The sequence below is a fragment of the Eurosta solidaginis genome, chromosome 3 (assembly GCF_040869045.1).
Source record: "Eurosta solidaginis isolate ZX-2024a chromosome 3, ASM4086904v1, whole genome shotgun sequence".
NCBI lineage: Eukaryota > Metazoa > Arthropoda > Insecta > Diptera > Tephritidae > Eurosta > Eurosta solidaginis.
Window position 1 is genome coordinate 202,647,235 of NC_090321.1, and position 23,517 is coordinate 202,670,751.

Sequence of the window (23,517 nt, forward strand, 5' to 3'; positions counted from 1 at the left end):
CAGATGTTCGCTTAATGAAACAAAAGGCCCTGTATGAAAAGGGAAACTTAATTATTTCATTAAATAAAATTGTGATTCGATTAAGTTTCTGTGTGAAAATGGTATTAGATAGCTCGTTGATTTTTTAAGAATTTTTTCCCACAATTTTTTAAAGCAATGGTGCGGTTATAGCAATAACTGAAGATAAAAAATCAACAAAAATGAACGAAAAACCTCAGTTATTTCAAACTTGATCTTTATTATACCGACTAAAATTGTTTGTAACATTTCAGTTCAACATATCCCCATAATGATTTTTATCTGATTTCCGCTTTGAAATATTTATTAATTTTAAACTGTCTTCTTGAACTAAACACATCCTGGATAGAAGTTTATTGCTTAAAGAAACACATTCTCAACATGTTGCTAAAAATTGAACAGCGCTTTGTTAATACAGCAACATGCATCCGCAAACTCTTTGTAAGCATGCAACATTTTATTTAACAGTGCTGTTGATGTTAGCGCCGACTTCTTCTGTTGTCATTCTGCAGCAATGCAATGGTGGTAGTTTTCTGCTTTTACTGACTTCTGAAGCCATTGACTGCTACACCAGCGCCACTACTATGCTCAACACAAAACACAAATTGGTGAATGAAGTTCAGTTTTGGTTGACTTCTCGTGGTGTGTGAACGTGTTTCGGACAAAACGTTTCTACTGCTTTGTGAAACGCGGTTTGTGTATAGACCAACACACACATACATACAAACTATCTTTGCTTGTGGAGTATTGAAGAATATGGATGAGGTAAATATATCCCAAAGGGGGAAATAAAATAAAACATACACACTTACAAACGTGTGCTGAGGCAAATATTTGTGCGTGAAAAAGGAAAAATACTTACTATGTGTGTATGTATGTGCATAGTAGGGCAAGAATATAAAGAATAATAAGAAAAAGAGTAGAAGGAATGAAACAAGTGTTAAAAGTCGTCTGGCATTAGCAAATGTGCAACACAGCAGCAGCAACAACAACTACAACTGTGAAACGTCGATGTGTGGCAAGTTAGCCTTTTCAGTTGGTCTTACCGGTTTTTGACATACAACAAAACAGCAAGCAAAAACGCAAAACACACAATAGTATAATTGTGTTAGTGGCTTGTTTTGCAAATATTTTTATTTGTGTTTGTGTGCGTTATTTGTCAACTCTGCTTTGTGACGCGTTTATAACGTCGACAGCGCAGTCAGCATTGCTTCATTTTGATACAAATAAAATTATCTTGAGGTTTGAGGTATTTATTTGTCAGTGCGTGTGTGTGTGTGAGCACACGTGTATTTTGTTGTTTGCTTTCAAAGTAAACGTTTTTTGGAATCGCGTTCAAGCTTCCTGAACTTTGTGTATCAACTTTAAGTGCTTGTTGTTGTTTTTGCAACTACAAAAGTCTTTTTATTTATTCATAATGCTTGTCCGTGATTTGTGAGTGAATTTAATAAAAAATACGAGACCATAAAAGCAGACCTGAGCATTATATATTTAAGCAGCAATAAAAAAAGCAAAACTGTGAGAAACAACAAAAACAAAGCAAACAAAAAGTAAAAATATTCGTAAAATAAAAATATGACAAAGCAAGCATTTTTGATTTAAATAGAGATGTGCAATTTATGAGATTATCTTCGAGCTGTCATAGTGAAAACCAAAAATATTTATGTATATACGAATAATATAAAAAAGTAGAAAAAAAGTTTGAAAAAAGAATAAAAGTTTAAAATATATGTTTAATGAATACAATACTATCCAGAAAAAAATAACAAAACAAATACCGACATACGAACAACATTAACATACCTGCTAATCATAATTTATGCAAATTATTGAAATATTATTCAAATGGTAAAAAGAAGCATACCAAAAAATCTTAACATCATTGAAATTGTGTTGAAAACTAAAAAATAAGTAATTTGAAAACAATTTTCAAGTGTTTGAAAATAATAGCACAAAATATAACAAAACCAAATAATAAAATAGTTTATTAGTGCAGTGAAACTTTTCAAGTGGCATTACTTCACCTTTCTTCATATTTGCGCGCTTCGTCTAACTACATTGTCAATCTCTATTACTGGCCCAAGTACTTACAACATCACGAATTTCTTACCTTTTTTGGCGCACAAACGTCTATGTACATACATATATAAAAAGTAAGTTGTAAACACTTCAAGTTAAAAAGTAGCACAATTCAAGAAAATGAGAGATCAAGTCTGCATCAATGAGGCAGTAAATAAAATGCTGGAGGGTTTATTGTAAAATTACCTAAGTATAAGAAACGTATTTTCGAAATATGTTAAAAAAATATTTTGATTGAATTCATTCAAAAAAAAAAAAAAAACAAGACCAAGACCTCGTACGTTCCCTGAATGGGGATGAGTAACAAGAATACTAGCCGTGTTTTTTTTTACATGTATATACGTCTACGTTTGCGGGTAAAAAAAACGCTTACCCACACTTAGATAATGTTTAGAAGACCCATCTAGCGGCAGTGGTTAATTAACCAGCTACAGAATGAGTTGTACTGAAAAGCGGAGACACACACCTCCGTTGGCTATAATGTATAACCTATAGCTGAATCGGTTGTGTGAATAGTGGACATACATCATTTGTGTAGAGGTAGGTTAGAGGTAAAACATAGACACATATTTCGGTTGCATCTGCGTATAATGCGTATTGAAATTTAGGAGTACTCATTTTCTGCGCAGCAATTTCAGAAGTGTAGATAAAGTTTAACGCTTAGCAGTCCATATAAAGTTTAAATGTATATGTACATAGATGTCAAAAAGAGCACATCTAATAAGTCTGATTAAATTTTAAAAATTTGTAAAATCAAAACAATCAGTTGTGTGGGAAATGCATTATAGCCGTGTTTTTTTTACACGCGTATACGTTTCGTTTGCGCGTGAAAAAAAAACGCGTTTTCTCGCTTAGATAATGCTTAGGAGACCCATCTAGCGGCTGTGGTTAAACAACTAGCTCCAGCAACAGGGTGTACCGAAAAGCGGAGACACAACGCTCTGATGGCCATAGGGTATAACATAGAATACATAGAATTAGTGTAGAGGGTGAAACAAAGACACATATTTCAGTTACATCTGAGTACAATGCGTATTGAAATTTAGTAGGACACAATTTATGCGCAACAATTTCAGAGGTGTATTTAAAGTTTGTCGCTTAGCAGTCCATATAAAGTTTAAGCGTAAACGGACATTCGCGTGTTAAAAAACACCGCTTATGTATACGAATCTTGACGATTTATTCAAGTTGCTACCCGTCCAAAGGTGGCAAAAATAACAAGAAAAAAATTATTTGAACAACCGGCTTTATGGTATAAATTTATGCATAAAACATCGATATTTGAGGCATGAATTGCAACTTTGTATGCATGCCATTATAGATGCCTTTTTATACTCAGCTGAGCAGAGCTCAAAGAGTATATTAACTTTGTTCGCACAACGGTAATCCGTAACGGCATAAAGTAATCGAGATAGATATAGACTTCTATATATCAACATGATCTGGGTGAAAAAAGAAATGCATTTAGCCATGTCCGTCCGTCTGTAAACACGATAACTTAAGTAAATTTTAAGGTATCTTGATGAAATCTTGGCGGCCATCGTGGTGTGATGGTAGCGTGCTCCGCCTACCACACCGTATGCCCTGGGTTCGCACCCTGGCCAAAGCAACATCAAAATTTTAGAAATAAGGTTTTTAAATTAGAAGAAAATTTTTCTAAGCAGGGTCGCCCCTCGGCAGTGTTTGGCAAGCGCTCCGGGTGTATTTCTGCCATGAAAAGCTCTCAGTGAAAACTCATCTGCCTTGCAGATGCCGTTCGGAGTCGGCATAAAACATGTAGGTTCCGTCCGGCTAATTTGTAGGGAAAATCAAGAGGAGCACGACGCAAATTGGAAGAGAAGCTCGGCCTTAGATCTCTTCGGAGGTATCGCGCCTTACATTTTTTTTTTATTTTCTATCTTGATGAAATTTGGTATGTAGGCTCCTGGGCGCTCATCTCAGATCGCTATTTAAAATGAACGAAATAGGACTACAACCACGCCCACTTTTTCGATATTGGAAATTTCGAAAAACCGAAAAAGTGCGATAATTCATTACCAAAGACGGGCAAAGCGATGAAACTTGGTAGGTGCGTTGATCTTATGACGCAAAATAGGTTAGGTTAGGTTAGGTTAGGGTGGCGGCCCGAGGGCACACTTAGGCCAGTAGTACTAGGAACACGCAAAATAGAAAATTAGAAACATTTTGGACCATGGGCGTGCACCGCCCACTTTTAAAAGAAGGTAATTTAAAAGTTTTGCAAGCTGTAATTTTGCAGTCATGACGAAATTTGGTAGGCACGTTACCCCTATTTCTATATGTGCTCTAAATAAAAATTAAGAAAATCGGATGACGAACACGCCCACTTTCAAAAAAATTTTTTTTAAAGGCAAATTTTAACAAAAAAATTAATATCTTTACAGTATAAAAGTAAATTATGTCAGCATTGGACTCCAGTAATGATATAGTGCAACAAACTGCAAAGATAAAATAAAATTTCAAAATGGGCGTAACTCCGCCCTCTTTCATTTAATTCGTCTAGAATAATTTTAATGCCATAAGTCGAACAAAAATTTACCGATCCTTGTGAAATTTGGTAGAGACCTAGACTCTATGACGATAACTGTTTTCTGTGAAAATGGGCAAAATCGGTTGAAGCCACGCCCAGTTTTTAAACACAGTCCTCCGCCTGTCCTTCCGCTTGGCCGTTAGCACGATTACTTGCGCAAAAAACGATATATCTTAACTAAGCTTAGTTCACGTACTTACCTGAAGTCACTTTATCTTGGTATAAAATATGGCCGAAATCCGACTATGACCACGCCCACTTTTCCGATATCGAAAATTACGAAAAATGAAAAAATGCCATAATTCTGTACCAAATATGCAAAAAAGAAATGAAACAATGTAATTGGATTTGTTTTTTGACTCCAAATATAACTCTAGGAAAAACTTTTTAAAATGGCTGTGACACCTACCATATTAAGTGGATGAAAATGAAAAAGTTCTGTAGGGCGAAATGAAAAGCCCTTGGAATCTTGGCAGGAATATTGTTCGTGGTATTATATATATAAATAAATTAGCGGTACCAGACAGAAGATGTTCTTTGACACCCTGGTCCACATTTTGGTCGATATTGTATATATATACAACTAAGGGCTACCCCCTTTTAAAACCCTCATTAATACTTTTAATTTGATACCCATATCGTACAAACACATTCTAGAGTCACCCCTGGTCCACCCTTATTGCGATATCTCGAAAAGCCGTCCACCTATAGAACTAAGGCCTCCTACGTTTTAAATAATCATTAACGCCTTTCATTTGATACACATGTCATACAACCACATTCCAGTGTTACCCTAGGTTCATTTTGCTAAATGGTTATTTTCCCTTATTTTGTCTCCAAAGCTCTCAGCTGAGTATGTAATGTTCGGTTACACCCGAACTTAGCTTTCCTTATTTATTTTTTTTGAACATGCTGAGTTTCTTAGGGAGCATGCATGCACAATAGATCTGCACAAAGGTCGCAGTGCTTCCTGACCTATTAATAATAATAATAATAGGGAGCATACATACTCCATTACTCCCTTTGCACTACTTCTGTATACATATGGTTGTATTAACGCCGAATGCATACAAAAGCACTGAAAAACAGGTATACATCCACACGTATATTTCTACTAACATATCTAATTACAATAACAGTTACATTGATATGTCGAAAGATGGCACCACTTGAGGCCATCAACTTTGATTATATGGACCATTAATAAACGCACAATTCTCACCGGAACTCCGCCATTTAGAAAATTGTCTTCACAACAGTTCAATGACGGCAAAGCATCCTGGGCCAAACGGTCGACGGTCGTCATTAGTCCTCGATATATTTCAAGCTTATTGCTCCAAGTTTCTTAATCCCTCATAAGTTATTTATATTCTGCTGTTGTTTTCAACAAAAAAAGGATTGATTTTAATAATCGGGGATTGCCCATATTGCTTTTCTAAATGTATGAAAACATTTATTTGAAGCAATTTTTTAATTTTATAATTTATTTTAATAATTTGGGAAAAATTTTAAACAACGTTAATAATTTGGAAAAAAAAAGGATTGTTTGACCTATATGAATAAATTTTCCAAAGAGTCATTAATTATATATTTAAGTGCAGACAAAATTTAGAAAAATATATTTTAACAAACATACGATCATTGATACAACATGCATATTTCATGCATACCTACTTATATACTTATACTTTTTCCATTCGGTTACCAATGAATTGTTCATAATTTTTCACTAATACAACACACATACGTATGTATATATGATTTGTTATTTGCATACATGTTTTCAATTCATAAAATATGAATCTTACTTACTTCTTCATGCATTAACCATACATACCTCCTGCATGCATACCATTTAATTCAACTGGGATGAGTTCAACCCTAAGATTTTCAAACAGCTCTGTACGTCATATATGTAAGCATTATGTAAAGTTTCAAGGTTCTAGCTGTTAAAATGAGGAATAAAGCCCTCTTTTCCGAAAAACTGGCTGTATGGGAAATATATACTGTAGTTGACCGATCCGATCGAATCCCATAAATGATTAATTTGACGCCAAAATATACTTACTCAACAAATTTCGGCGGAATATCTCAATATACAAACAGACTTGGCTGCATCAACTCAGGTTTTCGTACTGATTATTTCGGTGTGCTTATAAGTGGGCTTATCTCTCCTCTATTGAGGACTCAGTCCCAGTCCAAGTCGGTCACTGGCCCGCTTCCCGAAAAAAAGTATAGTAAATACTAATCTAAGCAAGGGCTACCCATATGCCAAATTTCAGGCGAAACGTACTGTGATTGGGATTTATTTGAATAGATCGGTCCGTGGTCCTCTTCCCGGAAGAGAATTCACAGGAACACTCTCCGGGTCGCTGTGAAGCTATCCTGCAAATTTTAGTACAATCGCATACAAGAATACAAAATTATGTACATCCTTCTTTAGATATATATAGATAATGAAGGAAAATTTCGAATCCAAAGACTTTACAAAAGATAAAAAACTCAGAGAGAATTGTCTTGAATTGGAGTCGGCCTTGGATATATAGTTTTGAAAGAAATTAAGGAAATCGGGCTCATATTCAAGTTAAGCACCCAAAAAAGCAAATTAAAACACTCAAAAGAAGTACATATGTATATCCAAATCTTTCAAAATATTATTACTAAAGTCGGTTTGAAGTACATACAATAACGAGAAGTTGACAAGTTCATAAAAATTTGGATTTTAAGCGTTCTACTGCATTAAATGACTAATTAGGGGGCTTCGTGCTCAATTAGGTGAAAGAAAGAGGACCTCAGGCATCACACCATCATGAAGTTTTCTGAGATCACTATTGGGGTTTGGTGTCTTTATAACGTAACGTAGACTTTGTTGGACCCCATACAGAAAACAAGTTTTGAAAGTCCAACAAAAAATGTGAAGCTTGGGCTGAGAGCATTCATGAAGTTTTATTTTTATGCTTCGAATTACAGCCGGAATTGAAAGCCAAATAACCTGCAATAAAAAAAAACTTCTTTTGGCTATATTTCGAAGGTAAATAAAAATTGTCCGAAAACCTCTCAACATGAGCTTCACATTTAGGAGCGGAAATTTAACACTTTTTTTAGAGACCAAGTCTCCAATTTGGCCAAAGCATCAACGGCTTTTCATATGCTATTTGCGTCATTAAAAAATCGGAGGAAAAAGACAGCGGTTCAAATTTGTATATATTACTCAGATGTGAAAAAAATTGGCTGCAGAACTCGATGTCAATTTGTGAAAAGTACTACAGTGTCTCGGTGTATATTGCCCTGTTGAACCATATCAGCGAAGATCTGAAGACTCGTTTGCCCAAACATTTTGGATTCATTTCAATTATGTATGTTTGCGAATGCGATTTGCATTGGTTAGTTCCTAGATTGTGAATTGACTAACACTATAGAGATCATTGATTTGGAGCCCTATCAGCAATTTTTGCGTAATATACAAACAATTTTTACGGGAAATGATCGAAAAAAGCATTCTTCGTTAATGAAAGATTTGGTCTTTCCGAAGGAGATCCATCTACCGATTAGTATGAAGACGTCTGTCCCGAATTCGTCATATTTCCATTTGAATTTGTTTAAATAAATTTATTTAATATTACACAACTTACACAACATTGAGGTGATCAAATCTTTTGTTGTTCAATATAAAAGTATTTCGATTGGAGTAAATTAAAACCTTATAGGTCAGCTTCATGCCTCAAAATTGCCCAGGCTAATATACATACCATATACATATCTACATTGCTATAAAAATAACTATAAGCACGTAGATTCAAATATTTATCTATGTGATTTGAATTATTGATTAATCATTTAAATGATTATTTACAAAGTGTGCACAATTTTATTTTACTCTATTAAGAGGGCAATGTACATAAGACATATGTCACAATTTACGTATGTATGTTGTATATATGTTCGTGAGTGTGTGTTTTTTATAAAAATATCGTAACATTAATCTAAAGGTATAAAGCCTATAAAAAAATAATTGGTGTGATTTACTTCCGATGAAATTTAGTATGAGTTTTTCTTGCTATTATATTTGTGAACTGCAGTGCGAACAATGTGGGTGATAGAGTTGATTTGAGCGAAATCAGACAGAAAATTAGCGCAAGGCACGAAATGTTATCAATTTGTTACCATTGAGTCATAGCATTTTTATCGACATATTTTTCATTTCTTGTCAAAGAGTTATCGTTCAGTATAGGTGTGTTATTGACTTTTTATGGAAGTGTTTTAAATTTGCTATCGACAACAAACGTGATCGATGAGTTACCGATATTGTATCGATGAGTAATCGGGTCATTGACAAGCTTTTGATTCACCATCAAAAAGTTATCGCCTGTTTAAAAATTTTTTTTAGATATTTTATCAATTATTTATCGACTTTTTATTGGAAAATATCGATTTCTCATCGAAAATCTCCTTCCTATCAAAACCTACCGTTTTGCTATCAAAAGGTTATTTATATTTTATCAAGGTGTTAACGTTTTATTATGGACGACTCATCAGTATGTTACGTTCTGCTGTTATGGTCTACGGTTACGGTCCACTTGGGAGCGTGTTCGCGCGAACACACCTAGTAACTGGTGATGGGGCAAAAGTTGCGATACAAAAGTATCGAAAAACAAGAAAAAAAAACAGACCGGCCATCACTAGAGAAAAAATTGGGAATGAGTTTGCGGAAAAAAGTGTGATTGGCTGCAGCTAAAATTGTGGCGGCCTAGCGATATAAAAAAAAAAGGGATCGTGTAACATCGGTTGACGCAACTTCAATAGCAAGGCGCCAACTGCTTTATTAACATTATTGCTACGTCAACTGCACATCCCCACTTATATTTAACGAATCGCCAAACACCCTAGCCGGCTGTGCACGTATGCAAACGAGCATTATGGAAGAACCAAAAGACTGCAACGAGGAATTGCAGGCCCAACTGCTAGAAGAACAAACAAGTGGGAATAAACCTTATCACGGTGGTATCGTGTTGACACAAGCGCAACGTATAAAATATCTAGTGAAGTAGGTCGGCGTTTCACAGCCACACTTAGTGAGGAAGGTGGTAGTGATTCCGATACGGATTCGGACGGCACTGAGCTAAATGTTGATGAGAGCCATTGCAATCCGAAGATAAACGCCTTTCTCTACGTTACGAAGTACCCTACCACCTTCGGAAAAGCATCCGACCACCAATTCCGCCTCCAGGGCCAGCAGTACGCTGCCGCGTAACACAACTAACGTCAAAATGGCCAAGTCATCCAGATCGTAAAGGCCAGCACGAAGCTTTATCATCACCAGGTTCATTCGATTACCTCGGACCAGAGCGCAACAACCACCAACAGTACCAACACGGCGCGCCCAAGACCGCGCACCACAACCAACAACAGCGTCGGCTTCACCGGCAAAGTCACCTTCACCAGCGACAACACGTCGGCAGAGACCCATGGTACGTACTCTGCCGGCCATGTAAGTACCAGCAAGGTATAACTTTAGATATAATTACCCTACAAAAAATTCTGGTCACGAAACTTACCCACGCCCATGCAAATGTGACTAGGAATATAACCTATGACTGTATAATAACTAGTCAAACGGCGTGGAATGACGAGAGCATTTTTGCAGGGTAGTGAAAGGAATTTCCAAGTGGTACTTAGAGGGTTTTATACAGCCCGGGTAAACATTCGACAAGGATCGATCTATTTTTTTCGTCAAAATTACGACATTTTTAAGAACTATCAACATAAAAGATGAAAGGATAGTTTAACTTATTATAGAAAAAAGAGATACACATAAATGATTTCCACTATTTAAGTTTAGCCAAAGACTCTCTAAATATAAGATGGTACATTGTAGAGTTCTAAAGCTTTGTGGAAATAGTGGGACGGCTGTACGAGGAATTCACCATACTTTTTGCTATGCTGTCCGCCTCAACATAGCTGATTTTTTAAGGCTGTTTAACTCTGTAATCTTTGTTTTGCTTTTGGAAAAATGACCTATTTGAAATAAGCTGGCTGAAAAATAATGGCATAACAGCTTAAGTTAAATCAACAAAGGAAAATCTTGGAAAATTTGAGCAGATGTGGCAATTTCGCGCGTTCGTTGAACGAAATATTGACAATCTATTGATCATCGCTAGGAAATTAGCGACATTCCATCAACTAAGCAGCACTTTTGCAATACTACTCTCATTATTTGGCTGCTCAAGCACACCCATATTAATTGTGCATTAAATCTAAAATATAAAACTCAAAAATGAGTGTGGTTGTTATGTCCGCAGCATTTATTTAGTTCAAAGTCAAAGCCAATAATAGCCAAAGCCATAATAATTTACACGGGTCATCAATTCTTTCTCTGATTCAAAAGCTGAACTACCACCGCTACCGTCATCAGCTCAGCGTCATCATTGCCAGTAGCGCCAATAACATCAAAATCGTGCCTGACACACGTTTCACTCAATAGCGCAAGTGAAATGTACTACGCACTCACTACTGAGCAGCGTCAAAAATTCGCTTGGAGTCATTGCGTCAATGAGCTTCCATTGAGCTGGCACCGCATTGGCGCTGGCGCCATGCAATTTACATCACTAAAATTGCGCGAATGCCCAGGCTCATGACTTTTTTAATCCAGATGGTGAAAACGAAGCAGGAGCAAAACGTATGGTGTATTCCTGGTGCAGCCGTCCCACTTTGTGGTGAATGAACGACTCTACAATGCTCCCTCTTATTAATCTACTCTCTTTGCAGCTACTATTAACTTTTGGAAATTATATTTTGTCCCGAATTCAAACATAACGCATATAATTTATATTGTATAAAATTAAATGTAAAATTATTTGTAAAGAGATAAAATTTAGAGCACTGCCTCGCGTGGTTTGATAGATGGGGCAGTTTTAATTTGCTTCCGTATTAATAGCAGCAAATTGCATACTCAATTAGTTTGGGTATTTTCGCTTCACACATAATTCAAGTATTATTATGAATACTTTTGTAACAACAATTAATGCCTAAATAGAGAACTTCTTCGGCGACCCCCCACTTCACTCCATTAGTCGAGTTGTTTAGACAAGCTTTTATCGGCTTTGCTTGTGTTTTCTAAATGCAACATTTTGATAAATATTTTATTTTCCCACATGCAATTAAATAACACGCTCAATTATAAAATAACATAAATATATACACAGAAATTCACATACATACATACAAGATGTAAGTTGCTGCATCCAAATTTATCGCAGATACATAATTTTACAACGCACAGCAATTTCGCACAGAATAAATTTTTTTCGAGTTTATGCGTCAGCCCAGGCCAATAGCTCGACCGACTGACTCTCGACGGCACTAAGCGACCAAAGGCAGCAACTTTGCCACGAGTTAGCGCAACAAAAGAGAGAAATATGCAAAAAATAAAAGATAAACCTTATAACGAATTGCAATATTGCAGTTGCCCTCGAGCTATCTGCAGCACAATTTCTTCACATACAACAAATAGAAATTCCTTTTAGCCAAGCGACCGATTGTATGCCACTTGCCACCATCGACAATTTTTGCTACCTTTTTTATTGCTGTCTAAAATTCGTTCAATTGCTAGATATGGCATCAAAAATATGTACAAGCATTTGATATAGTAGGAACGAGTATATATTGGAGGTAGAAGTACATCAGGTTGCGCTGCAAAATGAAAAAGGTAAGAACAGCGAAAAAAAAAATTCAAGAAAAATTTGGCAAGCAACGTGAAGAAAAGGAGGGAAAAACAAATAAACAAAACATACATAAATCTAAAAGAAGTTGTATAACCGGTTACTGAGCTACTACGAAGGCTTGACACCGCTACTGCCACACTACTTCAATTGTGGCCAACACTATTTGGCTGGCTGAATGGGCTTCCCAGCACGTTACAACAACTCGCTACTGGCTATTGTTTTTTTTTTTTTTTATGTAGCAATTTTGCTTTTTTTTTGTTTTTGGATATACCCTGTTGTTCTTGTACGGCATGATTAAAAGATTTTCATTAAGATTCAGAGCATCTTGCAATATTTAAGTTCAGTGCAATCTGCGCAAATCCGCATTAGCGACTGCAACCGTTACTCTAAACATAACTGTGCAAGCAGCCGTAACTGTAAATTAACTGAAGTAACAGTAAATGTAAACGTGAATTAAACTATAAATGTATCAGAAAAAGTAAAAGTAAATTTATCTTAATTGTAATCGTAACTGTAACAGTAACCGTAACAGTAACGGTAAACGAAATTGCAACTGTAACCGCAGTTATTGGTTTAACCATAAATGCATCCTTTACCGTATCTCTAAATGTTGCCATAACTAACGGTTATCGTTTACGTAAAATTTCTTTATAATCGCAATCGAAACTGTTTATGTAAGTAATATTGTAACCATAGCCGCACCAGCTTATGTAAGCTCAACTGCTGTCATAACTGTGCAAGTAACCATAAATGTTATCTTAAGTTTTACCATAACTTTATCAGTAACCGTAACTGCAAATGTATCGCAACTTAAACCATAATTATAGTAGTAACCCCAAAACTAACAGGAAATATTGTCGTGGATGTTATGATGTTATCTAACATTAACCGTACCCATAATAATTTTTAATAGAATTTTGTTACGTAAAATATTTAGGACATTGGATCTCACGTAAATGACACGGTTTGTTCCAAAAGGGAAGTTGAAATGGTCTAAGTGGATCTACTAGAATGTGCCCTTCTAATGCAAAAGGTATTAAAAGCTGATCTCTGCATTAGTAAGGGCAGTATTTCTGTTATAATCCCCAACTGGTCCTAAAACAGTTTTGGAAAGATTCCAATAATACTGGAATAATTGATTCCAAATAAAAACGCGTTTTAATGCCGAAATAGTTCCGTAAACAATCCCAAAATATTTCCAAAATCATCCCAAAACAAATTTGAAACTATCAAAATATCCACAACTCAAACATGCACAAAGTTCAATCATGTTCTTGTAATTGAAATACGAATGTTTCGATTGGTTTCACTCAATTACAACTACATATTAAAGCTGGCGGTTTCTTATATTGTAAAATCGGAGCAGTGATGGGTACATCTTATTTGTAATAAGAGAACCTAATGGCAGCTGGGTATATTGCAGTCGTAAGCAATCGCACGTACAACGCCTTGATAGAATTGTTTCATATTATTCCTTCAAAAGCCTTCTGCCGTTGAAGTGCGTGAGTTGCTACTCCAAAAAATATATTTATGTGTATGTATGTATGTATGTATAAACATTTATGTACCCTGAAGGAACTTGGGGTAAAGTGTCTCTAAATCTGGGTTACGCATTCCATATCACAATAGTGCTCTCATTGAGTATGGGAAAATTTAAGTACTTCTATTTTTTAGAGACCCTTGGCCGTGAAAAGATCCCCCAGTGTGTTAGGATGCTTAGAGTATACCCGCGCTGAGTTTGTCTATCGTAAAAAGCGACTAAAATACCAAACTGATTTAAAGGGTTGTGCATAGCTTCTCCAATCCAATTGTCAACCTCACCTACCCGTGGCGAATCCTGCTTTTCTATCAGCTGGGGCTCTGGCGACTCACTTCAAGCTCCTCATGGATACAGCGGATGGGAGAGCGAGATGGCGTAAGGTTTCATGGGGTCATACTAAATCGTTCCCTAGATGGGCGGGCTAGTACCTTAATGGTGCTTGTTACCAGAACGTACCGGATGTGCATCCGGCAAAGGACCATAAAACCGGTAACACTCCCCAACACCTTCGTGGAGTGCCCTTATCACTACAGCAACAACAACAGCCGTGCAAAAATGACACACCTCCACAAGTACTGCATATACAATGCCTACATTCAAGAAGGCGTGCAGCCTCGCACGTAGGAAAGTCAGAGATTGGTTTTTTAGAGGAATATTGGTAACATGTCCGACCAGCCATCCTCTTGAATCCTATTACTAGCTTGAAGGTGCCAATTAAGCCTTCATGGAACTAGAGGGTGGGTAGCGGAAAGGCTAGAAGGTTTAATGTGGTTATAATAATAGTTCCCGAGATGGACGAGCTAGTACCCTAATGGTGCTTGTTACCAGATCTATATCCGGCAAAGGACCATCAACATCGATAACACTGTCCAAAACTTTCGGGGAGTGTCTTTATCGTTACATAACAACGACAACAACAACACGATTGATGCATGGTGAAAGGGACAATGCGCAGACAAAGCATGGCGATTAACTCGAGATTAACTCGCCTCTAATGGGCCACTTGACCAACACATTTATGCGATATGAATATTTTTAGTAATCGTCAAAGGGGAAATCTGTGCCATTTCACTGTTTCCCTTTCCTACAGGACTTGATTTAAAACAAACAAAAACTCACACACATGCAAAAAACCCGTACATGCATACACATACACTTAAAAGTTGCAGTCAAGTGGCGGTACACACATACATCACGGCCACTCCAAGTCAACTCATTAAAAACACACACACACACGAACACAATGTCATTGCTGTTGACGGATGCAGAGTGCAGGCTTTTGTTGCATTCTGCACAGGTGACTCGTCGGCGATCAGCGACCAGCAAATTGCAAGTGCGAATGTTGTTTTGTTCTTACCTCTTTATATTATTTCTTCTTTATTGTCTTGTTTTTACTAGTTTTACTTCTTTAGTTGTTTTCGTAGCTTTTGTTGAATAACTCTTTTTTCTTTTTTAACTTGTTTTTCCATTTCTCATTTCAGCTCGTTTTAATCTGCATTCATTTCCATGCTATTTTGTTTGCAGCATTTTAGTTTATTCTTACCTTGCCACCTGCTTTTTTTACATGGATTCTTTTTAAATTGTTTGTTGAGTTGTACGATGCATGTATGTACATTAGACTAGGTCGTTTTATTAACCGATATCGCGCCATCGATTTTTCGATAGGATCTGGGCTCAGGAAAAAGTTCCAATACGTATACCCAAAAAATAATTGTCGAGCCAGCGAAATGTAATTTTTTTGACTTTTTTGCGGGTTTTTTCATGACCTACTAAACAAATTTTCATTTGATTGTAGAATTTTCATGTATAACCTGTCCGACCCAAAAATGTCCGCTAAAACGTTTTTTTTTTTTTCAAAAAACTGTTATCGAACCGTTTTTAGCGAACATTTTTGGGTCGGACATATGAAATTTTTTTTAGTAGGTCATGAAAAAAACCTTAAAAATTAAAGTCGAAAAAAAGTAAAAAAAAAAAAAATTTAATTTCGCAGGCCCGACAATTATTTTTTGGGTACGCGTAGTGGAACTTTTTGTCCTGAGCCCAAATCCTATCGCAAAATCGATGGCGCGATATCGGTTAATTTTCGTCCATACAAGTCGACCCACCCTAATGTACATATCTATCTATTCTCTAGAATGCGGCTAAATCCGCGTTAAGTTTAGCTTATCCGTTGTATTGTTTGATATATGAGCTCTTCTGTCAGTGCTACAAAGTTTTTCACAACAAAAATTTCTAAATCCCTCTCATTTCTCTTACCCTCGCTTACTGCATTTTGTATGCAAACTTGCTAACGTGTACCTATTATCTGGCGCTTATAGTAGCCACTTTGGTACACTTTTGTTGCGTGAAGGTTGCTTTTCCGCATTTTTTAGTAAAAGCCATTTCTTTTTCTTTCTTAATATGTATCGGGTTTTTGTTTGTAAAACTGCAATAAAACTTTTATTTTAAGTTTAGCGTACACCAATTATAGGCATATTGGAAATTTTAAAGGTCTCTATGCTTTAACACTGTACTAAAAACTTGAAAGTCCGACTTTTTGTTGAACTTTAGGCTGGATATTGGCGTTTTTATTAAAATACCACGAAGGCAGCGCCATGACCTGCATAGAGACCAATGAGCACATTATTTCATGCTGCATATAAGGAAGGAGCAAATCTTATTATACTCAGCTAAGCAGAGCTCACAGAGTATATTAAATTTGTTCGCATAACGGTAATCCGTAACGGCATAAACTAATCGAGATAGATATAGACTTCTATATATCAAAATGATCTGGGCGAAAAAAGAAATTCATTTAGCCATGTCCGTCCGTCCGTAAACACGATAACTTGAATAAATTTTGAGGTATCTTGATGAAATTTGATATGTAGATTCCTGGGTGCTATTTAAAATTAACGAAATCGGGCTATAACCACGCCCACTTTTTCGATATCGAAAATTTCGAAAAACCGAAAAAGTGCGATAATTCAATACCAAAGATGGCTGAAGCGATGAAACTTGGTAGGTACGTTGACCTTGTGACGAAAAATAGAAAATTAGTAAAATTTTGGACAATGGGTGTGGCACCGCCCACTTTTAAAAGAAGGTAATTTAGAAGTTTTGCAAGCTGTAATTTGGCAGTCGTTGAAGATATCGTGATGAAATTTGGCAGGACGTTACTCCTATTACAATATGTATGTTAAATAAAAATTAGCAAAATCGGATGACGACCACGCCTACTTTAAAAAAAAATTTTTTTAAAGTCAAATTTTTACAAAAAATTTAATATCTTTACAGTACATAAGTAAATTATGTCAACATTCAACTCCAGTAATGATATGGTGCAACACAATACAAAAATAAAAGAAAATTTCAAAATAGGCGTGGCTCCGCCCTTTTTCATTTAATTCGTCTAGAATACTTTTAATGCCATAAGTCGAACAAAAATTTAGCGATCCTTGTGAAATTTGGTAGGGGCATAGATTCTATGACGATAACTGTTTTCTGTGAAAATGGGCTAAATCGGTTAAAGCCACGCCCAGTTTTTATACACAGTCGACCGTATGTCCTTCCGCTCGGCCGTTAACACGATTAATTGAGCAAAAATCGATATATCTTTACTAAACTTAGTTCTCGTAAAAAATGGCCGAAATCCGACTATGACCACGCCCACTTTTTCGATATCGAAAATTACGAAAAATGGAAAAAATTCCATAATTCTATACCAAATAAGAAAAAGGAGATGAAACATGGCAATTAGATTGGTTTATTGACGCAAAATATAACTTTAGAAAAAACTTTCTAAAATGGGTGTGACACCTGCCATATTAAGTAGAAGAAAATGAAAAAGTTCTGTAGGGCGAAATGAAAAGCCCTTGGAACCTTGGCAGAAATACTGTTCGTGGTATTACATATATAAATAAATTAGCGATACCCGACAGATGAAATTCTGGGTCACCCTGGTCCACATTTTGGTCGATATCTCGAAATCGCCTTCACATATACAACTATGGGCCACTCCCTTTCTAAACCCCCATTAATACCTTTAATTTGATACCCATATCGTACAAAAACATTGTAGAGTCATCCCTGGTCCACCTTTATGGCGGTATCCCGAAATTGCGTCCACCTATAGAACTATGGCCCACTCCCTTTTGAAAAACTCTTTAATACCTTCCATGTGAAACCCATGTCATACAAACACATTCCAGGGTTACCCTAAGTTCATTGTGCTAAATGGTGACTTTCCCTTATTTTGTCTCCAAACCTCTCAGCTGAGTTTGTAATGTTCGGTTACATCCGAACTTAGCCTTCCTTACTTGTTTTAGATTTAATTTTTTTTGTTATCGTTGAAATGTTTATTTTTACATAGACGTATTTGCTGTCATCGGGGAGAATATGATTTCTAATTTACATATACAAAGTTAATAAAACATAAGCGACGTATGTCTGGCTGTGCAAGTAGGTAACTAGGCACAATTGCTTGGCCATGCGCAATGCCAACTAGGTTCTTGTTGGTATAAGTACCAATCACCAAGAGAGATGAACTCTTTCTCGAGCTATCTACTCCAAACCCTTCAATGCCCCCTAATCCTTTGCTATCAAATAAGGGACACTTTCTGTGTTGCAGTCTGGACAGCCAAGTTTTGGGTTTTTTTTATTGTACTATGTTTATATCACGGCGGCCACCGTGGTGTGATGGTAGCGTGCTCCGCCTGCCACACCGTATGCCCTGGGTTCGCACCCCGGGCAAAGCAACATCAAAATTTTAGAAATAAGGTTTTTCAGTCAGAAGGAAATTTTTCTAAGCGGGGTCGCCTCTCGGCAGTGTTTGGCAAGCGCTCCCGAGTGTATTTCTGCAATGAAAATCTCTCAGTGAAAACTTATCTGCCTTGCAGATGCCGTTCGGAGTCGGCATAAAACATGTAGGTCCCGTCCGGCCAGTTTGTAGGGAAAATCAAGAGGAGCACGACGCAGATTGGAAGTGAAGCTCGATCTTAGATCTTTTCGGATGTTATCACACCTTACATTTATTTTTATTATTTATGTTTATTTCTAAAAGTCATAACGCTCTTCCTTATACGACCTTTTATACACGATGTTGGTATCAGAAAAAATAATATTTCGCAGAAAAATTATCCCTCTAGTACTCCAAGGACCACACCTACTACTTTGGATACCGTCCTTAGTTTCTATGGCATACTTAGTGAAAGGCGTGATAAGAGATTAATAGAACACTAGCCGGACCCGTACGCATCTTGCGCAACAAATATAAAAGTCTCATATCAAATATCAAATCAGCTGTTATATCAATCAATCATCTATAAATAAAAACTTACATGCGCTTGCGCTGCCATCTGGCCAATGTTAGCACCTGTCGGTAATGCAGTGTTAGTTCTAATCAAATATTCACAATAGTGCCATAGATTTCTTTGTGTGCTCACATTCGTTTATTTTTAACAAAATAATTTAATAAAATATAGCTAAACAAAAGTACTACGACCAATAATGACCAAAGCTCGCTAATAGATCGAACCTTTATCTTTAAAACCTAACCTTTATTTATAGATCTGGATTCCAAATAAGAGCGAAAAAGGGACCAGCACATGAAAACAGCAATTAAAACAGGCGCAGATCTACTGGGAGGGGGAAATAAGGGACATTCACTTTGACCCTATTTAATGGACCTAATTATACTCAGCGGCATATGTGAACGCGTTTTCGAGATATCGACCAAAATGTGGAACAGGGTGACCCAGAACATCATCTGTCGGGTACCGCTAATTTATTTATATATGTAATACCACGAATAGTATTCCTGCCTAGTAGGTGTCACATCCATTTTACAAAGTTTTTTTCCAAAGTTATATTTTGCGTCAATAAACCAATCCAATTACCATATTTCATCCCTTTTCTCGTATTTGGTATAGAATTATGGTATTTTTTCATTTTTCGTAATTTTTGATATCGAAAATGTGGGCGTGGTCATAGTAGGATTTCGGCCATTTTTTATACCAATATAAAGTGAGTTCAGATAAGTACGTGAGCTGAGTTTAGTAAAGATATATCGATTCAAGCTATCGTGTTAACGGCCGAGCAGAAGGACGTACGGTCGACTGTGTATAAAAACTGGGCGTGGCTTCAACCGATTTCGCCCTTTTTCACAGAAAACAATTATCGTGCTAGAGTCTAAACCCTTACCAAATTTCACAAGGATTGGTAAATTTTTGTTCGACTTACGGCATTAAAATTATCCTAGACTAATGAAATGAAAAAGGGCGGAGCCACGCCCATTTTGAAATTTTCTTTATTTTTGTATTTTGTTGCACCATATCATTACTGGAGTTGAATGTTGACACAATTTACTTATATACTGCAAAGATATTGAATTTTTTGTTAAAATTTTACTTTAAAAAAATTTTTTTTTAAGTGGGTGTGGTCGTTCTCCGATTTTGCTAATTTTTATTTAGCACATATATAGTAATAGGAGTAACGTTCCTGCCAAATTTCATTATGATATCTTCACCGACTGCCAAATTACAGCTTGCAAAACTTTTAAATTACCTTCTTTTAAAAGTGGGCGGCGCCACGCCCATTGTCAAAAATTTTACTAATTTTCTATTCTGCGTCATAAGTTCAACTCACCTACCAAGTTTCATCGCTTTTTTCGTCTTTGGTAAAGAATTATCGCACTTTTTCGGTTTTTCGAAATTTTCGATATCGAAAAAGTGGGCGTCCGATATTATTCATTTTAAATATCGATCTGAGATGAGGGCCCAGGAACCTACATACCATATTTCATCAAGATACCTCAAAATTTACTCAAATTATCGTTTTAACGGACGTACGGACGGACATGGCTCAATCAAATTTTTTTCGATCCTGATTATTTTGATATATGGAAGTCTATATCTATCTCGATTCCTTTATACCTGTACAACCAACCGTTATCCAATCAAAGTTAATATACTCTGTGAGCTCTGCTCAACTGAGTATAAAAATTATTGCAACATCTACTATCAAGTCAAATGTATGTATTTATATACATATGTACGTATTATACGTATTCCTAGATTTGCTAAAAACATACCGAAGTCAATGCAAGCACAAAAAACTGGCATTTAGCGGCAACAACCGGTCAAATACTTTTTAAAAACTGAAATTGCCGGTTTGGCATTAAGTTGTTTTATCTCTCTTCGTTTAGTTAATTGCGCCGCTGGTGATTTAGTTTAATTTAAGCAACTTGTGCCTGTGTTTTCAGTAGTTGGTTAAGCTAAGCTTAAACTAAGTTTGCTTAAATTCTAGTCAACTTTAAACTCCAGTTAAACCACTGAGAAGTTTTTCACTCACAGTTTAAGGCCGCCTTTTAGGTATGCTTTTTTGTGCGGCAACATTGGTTTTTTTATTATCTAGATAATTTGTAGATAGGGGTTGTTTACACAACAAACACGGAAAAAAATTTTCCAGCGAAATATATATCTAGTTCCGGAAGTGATATCCAAATCATTGTTTATTTATTCTGAAACCAGATAGTTCTCGAATTGATATCACGCCGCGGGCAAAGCAACGTCAAAATTTTAGAAACAAGGTTTTGCAATTAGTAGACAGTTTTTCGAAGCGGGGTCCCCCTCGGCAATGTTTGGCAAGCACTCCGAGTGTACTTCTGCAATGAAAAGTCCTCAGTGAAAATTCATCTGCCTTGCAGATGTCGTTCGGAGTAGGCATAAAACAAGTAGATCCCGTCCCGCCAATTTGTAGCAAAAATTAAAAGGAGCACGACGCAAATTGGAAGAAAAGCTCTGCCTAAAGTTTCTTCGGACAAACATTACATTTATTTTTTTTTTTTTTAAGTTATATATATTGTAACGAATTTAATGCAAATCCTCTTATTTGCAACCTTCTGCTAAGTTCGAATCACTAAACTCTTTAATAAATACTTTCAAAATAACACTTCTATTGCTCAACAGATAGCGTGCTTAATCGAAACTGATTCTCGCGCCTCTACTGTTGGTGCCTTTATACTCTGTGGTTTCCTCGTTGCATCTTCTAGGCGCTTCCAGAATTTACTTAGTTACTGCCATATAATTATAACTACAGATGCACGTGTATAGCTTCTCATATGCGCGTGTATTTGTGTACATATACTGATTGATTCGTTTATGTACATACATAATGATTGATTTATGGATGTGCATACAAGTCACTCTTAGCATCGTCTTAGAGATGACAGTACCCCTTATTGTGGCTAATATTCGTAACAATATTTAATTTTATTTTCGTAAAAATACTGTAGTATGGAATCTTACATTTGAGTCCAGTTAGAGAATCACAAGTTGTTAATTACATTTTTTCAACTTAAGTATCAGCATTTTTTTCTTCTTAATAAAAACTTCCCTCTTTTGCTGAGTACACTATGATTCTCGAGTTAAGCTACTGTTTCGAAACAGCTTTTGAGATTTTACAAGTATGCCTAATTATCAACATGAGCCATGAGCTCCAAAGGTACTCAAGCCCAAATACATTCGACGCCATTTCGAACGAATGCAAATCACCGATAGGTTAACTAGAGTTTAATCCTGCCAGATCGGGCGCTTAAGCTCAGCTTAAACTTCAGTTAAAGTAGACTAAAAACTGCAGAATAAGTTTAAGCGTAGTTTAACTGACAAACTGAGTTGAACTTGTACTGAAAACCCGGGCCTTTATTGTCCATCATATTTAAATTTTTATGAGACATAACTCATTTCAACCATCAAGAAGAGACGTTTCGCGCTATTTTGATTTATAAATAATTGCACATAACATATTGGAAGTTCATCGCGAAATTGATTGATGTTTGTAATTATGTTTGCATATACATACATACATGTGTGGTATATGATGAAGTTGTATATGAGTGTACTAATGCCATTTTATCCTTTTTTTGCAGATTTTCACATGATCAATTTATCAAAAAATTTTCAAGTATTTGTTGTTAACAATTTGTGACATAAATAACAAGTGGAACCAGTGTTGCATTGAAAATTTCGCTTTTGCGATTTTAATTGGAATTTCAGTGTGGTAAAAAATGTAGACGCTATTTGGTGATACGCTGCACTGTTGTTAATGCTCCGAGTTAATGATTGGCAAATTGGTGAGTTCACTATGCATATCATTTCACATACAACCGCTTTTACCACATACTTAGCAGATACAAAAAAAAAAAAAACAAGTATAGGTGTCTAAGTTCGGGTGTCACCAGGCCCGACGAGAGGGGGGGGGGGGGGGGGGGAGGGGGGTGAGGGGGTGAGGGGGGTCATTTACCCCGGGCCCGGGCTTTGGAGCTTCTCGGAAATCTCAAAATGCTATCCAAGCTTTTTGCTTACAGAAAATAAATAAATTATAAGTTGAGGCAGTTAAGCCTTTTGCAAATCGTAGCCAAGGATTGAAACAGGCACTAAACGAGTTACTTGGGCTAAATTTGACAGCGGAAACATATGATGATGTTAATGGCGTTATTCAATACATCAGCAAGTTTGAATGTATTTCGTTTTCCTCCATTTGGCTCAAGATTTTGACAGTTATTAATGAAAGTAACATTATTCTGCACGCCAGGGATACTACGATCGATATCGAAGTTATAAACTTCGAAAGTT

General features: G+C 36.3%; 1 protein-coding gene across 1 annotated transcript in view; it reads left to right on the plus strand.

Annotated features, from left to right (window-relative positions):
- The first annotated feature begins 668 nt into the window (after positions 1-668).
- The window catches only part of stan (Protocadherin-like wing polarity protein stan), a 299,969-nt gene continuing 277,120 nt past the window's right edge, over positions 669-23,517 (plus strand). The window contains exons 1-2 of the mRNA XM_067774726.1: positions 669-2,171; positions 22,812-23,015. The gene's annotated coding sequence lies outside the window, so the exon portion shown is untranslated. The remainder of the gene's footprint in view (positions 2,172-22,811; positions 23,016-23,517) is intronic.